Below are 6,000 nucleotides of genomic sequence, written 5' to 3' on the forward strand. Positions count from 1 at the left end.
AAGCTGAGCACAAAATTGGCAATCAATAAAAAAAATGAAATATTAATAAAGGCAGAGTCCTTCTGTGCTACGCTTTCTGCACAATACCGCCCACTCTCCGGAATGTTCTCTAACTTGCATTTACAGAACATGGCCACTTACAGAAATAAATATAGAGAGAAGTTAAAGCAGTGGCCTTAACCACATAGCAAGTGGGAGTCAGAGGGCACAAAATAATTCAAGAACAGCAGTGAATCTCCTAATGGGGGAGGGGGGGTTTGAAACAGGACACAGAGCTGAGTGGGGCTATACCAAGGGGACACTCCTACCACTGCTGGGTCTGACCTAAGGAAAGCAGCCCCAAGTAGGCCAGTGAGGCAGCAGCCAAGAAAACCTGCCGCCCAAGGCAGATCCCTCATCAGCAAATACGCACACACATAAACACACACATGCCTGGATCTGGAAAGACCCTTAGGGATCACCTCTGCAGATGAGAAAACTGAGGTTGAGATGGGAAAAGGTTTGCCCAAGATCATATTACTAGCGAAGCCAGAAATCAGACTAAATTCCAGGTCTTCTGAGAGGCACCGCAGAGGTTCATACCCTATACCACATGTATTTAAGGAAAGCAGCCTGCAAAATGGTGGGCCACAATTAAAAAATTTAAAAATCATGTTGACATTGCCTATTTTGGAAAATCGGCACATGCAAATTTACGTAGGACTAGAAAGAAATCGGGCCACAATTAAATGAAGTTAGATGAAAGTCCAAAAGGGACTCAAGTCATTGAAAAGCCTCTGAGAGTCTTTGGAAGCTCTAGGTTCGAGCTCTCCCTCACTTGTCAAGGATTTCCTCCCCTACATAAAACAGTTTTTACAGGTAAGAATGAAAGGAAGAGGGAAGTCCAAATCCCTGGGGCTGAAACGGCTAGTTGTTATAGTTCCTATTTCCGCCACAAGGGGGAGCAGCCTGCCTATTTTCCCCACCCTGGGAAACCCTGGGAGGCAACAAAATTGCACACTCTTCCCTTGTCCTTGGTTTCCCATTCTGTGTGTCTTCCCAGGGCCAAGACTACCACTTGTTCCACTTTCCACTTATAAAGGCATATTTTAACAAATTTTGGGACATTTAGAAAGCTGGAAAAGGGTCAGCTTGGATACAAATCTATCAGACAGTAGAGGCTAAAAAAAGCTAGAGAGAGGAAATTTTATGTTGATGTGACTGGGGTGGGGAGGGAGGGAGCATATTTATGCCAGTTGTGTGAAGGAAATCTATTTTGACTATTTAAAAAATGGAAATCACTAACAAAAATAAGGTAATAAGGCACATCAATTGGAGTGTGTTTTCTTGAATTGTACCTAAAAGTGTATATAAAAGGAAAGAAACAAACTTGGAAAGCAAAACAGGGAAAAGCAAATATGAAGCAGAGTCAGTGAGTACAGCATTGAAAGATGTTACAGACTTAGATGCAGTGTACCTGGGCTCTGGCCCATTGCTGTCACTAAGTGATATTAAGAAAGGCACTTCCTCTCTCTTCCTCAAAGCTGCCTACAGAAGTCACAGCTGTCTCCTACTATAATCATGGCTGACCTCAGACCTCTGATGAAGCCAAAAACTGTCAAAAAGAGGACCAATTAGACCATTATGTCAAAATTAAGCCTAACTGTTGCAAGCCCAGAGGTATTGACAACAGGGTGCGGAGAAGATTTAAGAGCCAGGTCTTGATGCCCAGCATTGGTTATGGGAACAACAAGAAAACAAAGCACGTGGGACCCAGTGGCTTCCTTAGGTTGCTGGTCCACAATGTCAAGGAGCTGAAAGTGCTGATGATGCGCAACAAACCTTACTGTGCTGAGATTTCTCACAATATATTCTCCAAGAACTACAAAGCCATCGTGGAAAGAACAGCCCATCTGGCCACCAGAGTCACCAATCCCAATGGCAGGTTGACAGCTTGTTTGCAAATTTTATTTGTGCTAAATAAAACCATAAAAACTCAAAAAAAGAAAGAAAAGAAAGGCATTTACTTAGCCTTCCAAACTTCAGTAGTTGTTGTTAGTTGCCATCGAGCCAATTTCGACTCATAGCGACCCCATACGTACAGAGTAAAACTACTCCTTAGGGTTTTCAAGGGTGTGACCTTTCAGAAGCAAATCACTGGGCTTGTCTTCTGAGGTGCTTCTGGATGGGATCACACCACAACCTTTCCACTAGTTGAGCATTTAACTGCACCACTCAAGGACTCCTCCAAACTTCAGTTACTCATCTGTAAAGGAAAAAATAATAATTGCATTACAAACCAAAATGAAGTCGATGTGCTTAGCACAATGCTAGCACACCATACAAGTTCAATAGCTGTTAAGTGAATCTGAATCTACTCATTGATAATAAAAATTGATAGCAACACGTAAGGCCTACACTCAGAATCTATTTGACAAGAGGTTAGAAGAGACATGTTCCAAGACATGTGGTAAGTGCTTTCTTATATATTATTTCTAATCCTAAAACAATACAGCCAGATAGTTATTTATCTTTATTTTTTATAAGGTTTGCCAACACAAATAAGGAGCCCTGGTTGCACAGTGGTTAAAGCACTCGACTGCTAACCAAAAGGTCAGTGGTTCGAAACCACCAGCAGCTCGGTGGGAAAAAGATGTGGCATAAATATTTACAGCCTTGGAAACCCTATGGGGTTGCTATGAGTTGGAATCCATTCGACAGCAGTGGGTTTGATTTGGCCAATACGAACAACAACCAGTTAGAAGATATAATGAGAGAAAAGACCCTGTATACCACTGCAAACAAAAAATAAAATGCATACAAGTAAATTTAACAAAGAATGTGCAAATACCTACAAGAAAATAACTTCAAAACTTGAACAAATGGGTTTACTATGTTCTTAGATAAGAAAGTTCAATATGATAAACATCAACTATCCCTAAATCAACCTATAGATTTGAATGTGATCCCATTAACAGCATAGAAAACATTTAGAATCAGACAAGCTAACTCTAAAGATCATATGAAAATATTTAAAAGTAAGAAATATTATTAAAAATTCTGAAGATAAAGAGTAATGACAAGTAGCCCTTACAGAAGTTCAACATGTTATTCAGTCTTAATAATTAAAACAGTGTGATAATGCCATTTGACTAGATAGATCACTAAAGTCAAGACATAGAGTCAAATATGAATGGGCATTTAGAAATGAAAAAGAGGCCATCTAAATCAAGGAGTATTCAATGAACAGTGTCAGGAAAACCGGAAAGCCACCTGGAAAAAATATAAAGTTGGACCCATACTTTATGCGATATGCTAGGATAAATTCTAAATGGATCAAAGATTTAAAGATGAAAAGAAGAATTCATAATGGTACTAGAAGAAAACATAGAAAAACTATTTCGTAATCTTTCTACCTGAAAGCAGCAAAAGCCATATAAAAATAATAGACTACCTGAAATCAAAAATTGCTGCACAAAAATTCAAAACATTGAGTACTTAAGCACAAACTAGGAATGTAATTAGGAAAGGTAATAAATATTGAATCTTCAGGAGTTGGAGTAAAACTTTCAATTAATATCTTCTAAATTTTTTAATAAAAACCTTGATGTTACTTCTGAACATAAGGTTTTCATATTCCTTTTTATACTTCAAACAACCATAGCCAACTCCTAATAGAATTTAATGGTGAGCACCTCAAATTTTTAATAGTAGCCAACTATAAGAAACTCTATTCACAAGAGTAAGTAATAAAAATCAACTTAAACCATTTTTACAGTCCCTCGTAAGTTTGCAACAATCAAAATTACATACAAAGAATCAACAGCTCTTCCTCGTCTTTCATTGGCAAATACAATGTTCAAATAGTTTAGAATAATGAGAATCAAGTTTGAGGCCATATAAAGCATTTCAAAATAATGATGAAACTCTAATTTGAGAATAGTTGCCCTCAACTAGCTAGGATGTCACTTGAAGGGCACATCAGCTGCAACTGAACAAAAGCAGCTGGAAAATATGAAGGCAAATCCAGAGCCACTATCTAGAGTTTCACCCTGCCGGGACTCCCCCACCTAAAGCCTTGCTCTACCGCCCTCTCCTCTACCAGCCACACCTGGGCAGAAGAGCATGGTCCTTGACCACCAGCAGCACAACTTCCCCCAGCAGCTCCATGGGCCATGTGCCTGTAATGGAAGATGAGCTCTGCAGTAGGACTCTTGGGTTTGAGTGCCTCTCCCACTGTGCTGTACACATGCACACAGAGCAAGAGCACTGAATCTGGGCCATCACGCTTCCCTCTGCAGATTCACAGGGTGGGGAAAAACCTGCTCCCCTAGGACCACCACCTTGCCCTCATGGAACTCTGCTCCCAGTTCCCCCAGGAAGCTCCTAGCAGCAGGAGGCAACTGGTTAGAGCTCCAGCTGTCCCAGGACCAGCCCAAGGAGGAGGGGATCAACATCCCAAGGCACCCCTTTGAAAGTATGAGGCTCTTGCTTTAGCTGCTCTGGGTTCTGGACCTGTTTTTGCTGTGTCATTCAGCTTCCAACTATTTCTGACTCCTTTGCTTTGTACATTCAAACGTTGTATCCCACACTTAAGGGCGAGGAAGACGTTTTTCTCTGTCTGGCCAAGAATTCCAAGATTGCCTTTCAGTACATTCCAAGAGATTTAGCTAGTGCCGGACTCAGTTTCCCTTATGCTCCACTAATCAAAGACTTCTCCTTCTCCTCAAGGAGAGAAGGATTGAGCCAGATCCTGCCAGCAGTGCAGCCTTGCCCTTCTGCTGCCCTTCCTGCTTGGATTTACACTTGACAGTGGTTGAGATAATATATACAAACACTGGTTTAAAAAAATTAAAGACATTAAATAGAGTATGCCAGTGAGAAACCACCTAGCTCATAATGCCAACTCCAGAATGACCTTCTGGATACAAACCAATCCTGTTACCTCTGGGGAAGACCTTTGCCATTTGTGCCAAAAACTTCACCAAGCTCTAGCCTTGAAATTTTCTTTGCTTTCAAGAATTGAGCTGCCTTCAAACTAATGCAGCCCAGGACATCTAGCTCAATTGGCATAACAAAGTTTATAAAGAAAATGCTCTACATCCTACTTTGATGAGTAGTGTCTTGGATCTTAAAAGCTTGTGAGAGGCCATCTAAGATACTCCACTCATCTACTCCATCTGGAACAAGGGACAATGAAGAAAACCAAAGATACAAGGGAAAGATTAGTCCAAAGGACCAATGGACCACAACTACCACAGCCTCCACCAGACTGAGTCCAGCACAACTAGATGGTGCCTGGCTACCACCACCATCTGCTCTGACAGGAATCACAGTAGAGGGTCCTGGACAGACCAGGAGAAAAATATAGAACAAAATTCAAATTCACAAAAAAAGACCAGGCTTACTGATCTGACAGACACTGGAGAAACCCCGAGAGTATGGCCCCTGGACACCCTTTTAATTCAGTTCTGTAGTCATTCCTGAGGTTCACCCTTCAGCCAAAGATTAGACAGGCCTATAAAACAAACAATAACACACATAGTTCAACTATGTATACGAGACTCCCAGTAAACACACCAGCCCAGAGGCAAGGATGAGAATGCAGGAGAGAACAGGATAGCTGGACAAATGGGAATGGGGAACCCAAGGCTGAGAAGGTGAGAGTGCTAACACATTGCGAGGTTGACAATCAATGTCACAAAACAATGTGTATTAATTGTTTAATGAGGAAGTAATTTGCTCTGTAAACTTTCACCTAAAGCACAATAAAATAAAAATGTAGCCCAATTTTAAATTCTTTTCTGTTTTATTACCTCAAAGAATATCTTCATTCCCAGCTGCTGGTGGAATTCTGAAGGCTGCCTGCAATTTGTAGCCCATCTCTTCTTATTCCTTTAAAAGTGTTAGTGCCTTTTTCAGACTTAATGGTCTAACTGAGACTAGAAGGACCCCAGAGGTCATGGTCTCCAGACCATCTGTTAAACCAAGACTGGAACCATTCCCAAAGCCAACTCTTCA

The 6,000-nt window shown here is 41.0% G+C and overlaps 1 pseudogene; it reads left to right on the plus strand.

Moving 5' to 3' along the window:
• Positions 1-1,560: 1,560 nt before the first annotated feature.
• LOC126065465 (60S ribosomal protein L32-like) lies at positions 1,561-2,010 on the plus strand (annotated as a pseudogene).
• The last annotated feature ends 3,990 nt before the right edge of the window (positions 2,011-6,000 follow it).

This window comes from Elephas maximus, chromosome 22 (assembly GCF_024166365.1).
Source record: "Elephas maximus indicus isolate mEleMax1 chromosome 22, mEleMax1 primary haplotype, whole genome shotgun sequence".
NCBI lineage: Eukaryota > Metazoa > Chordata > Mammalia > Proboscidea > Elephantidae > Elephas > Elephas maximus.